The 798-nt window shown below is 41.9% G+C and overlaps 1 non-coding gene across 1 annotated transcript; it reads left to right on the plus strand.

The window, feature by feature from the left end:
* The first annotated feature begins 454 nt into the window (after positions 1-454).
* On the plus strand, positions 455-526 carry TRNAA-UGC (transfer RNA alanine (anticodon UGC)). Its single transcript has one exon. It is a non-coding gene; the product is annotated as a tRNA-Ala (tRNA).
* The last annotated feature ends 272 nt before the right edge of the window (positions 527-798 follow it).

Raw genomic sequence — 798 nt, forward strand, 5'->3', positions numbered from 1 at the left:
ACCTGTCTGCGCACTGCACGTGATAATAAGCTCTGCCTTTCTCTTCTCCATCTGTCTTTGTCACTCACATTTGCGGGACCTCAGCTAGAGAACATAGGAGAGGAGAAAGTTGTTTTTTTCCCTGTCCCTACACAAGTAATGGGAAAATTGTGGAATATAATGAAAACATTTTCTTGGACCTGTGAGGAGGAGACCATGTAAATCAGATGAAGTGTGAAGGGAGGTGGGGCTTCACCATCTCTGTAAACAAGGTTTGGGAAACAGCATGATGTTGAAACACAAAGCAGCAGGACAAATGTTAGGTGCCTAAGGAACGCTTAGAACTTCCTGTGACTGGAGGGTGAAACTCAAGGAACTAGTGCTGTTTAGTTCCCTGGATAGAGATTGCCTGGCTCATCTTTTTAAAAGGGAATGACTGTATTGATTCATCAGCATATCAAGCTGTCCTATGGCTGGGGGTGTAGCTCAGGGGTAGAGCATATGCTTTGCATGCACGAGGCCCCAGGTTCAAGCCCTGGCACCTCCAAGTCGCTGCACTGACTGTCCTGACCTAATACTTAGGCTCATCCACTAAATATTTTGTCTTCACAGTGGGCACATATCAGTGCTAGACATTAGTGTAAATCACAGGTGATAGCTTACTGTAGTTAACTATCTGCAAAGCTAGTGATGTGATCATGGTATTTTCTTTCAGTATTTATGACTTTTTTTCACATGAATCCAAAATAAAAATCTAGTCTTTCCAAATTTGATTTGTTTATATCACGGCTAATATCCTATTTGTTTTAATAAAACCAT

This window comes from Hipposideros armiger, unplaced genomic scaffold, assembly GCF_001890085.2.
Source record: "Hipposideros armiger isolate ML-2016 unplaced genomic scaffold, ASM189008v1 scaffold_77, whole genome shotgun sequence".
In the NCBI taxonomy this organism is placed as follows: Eukaryota; Metazoa; Chordata; class Mammalia; order Chiroptera; family Hipposideridae; genus Hipposideros; species Hipposideros armiger.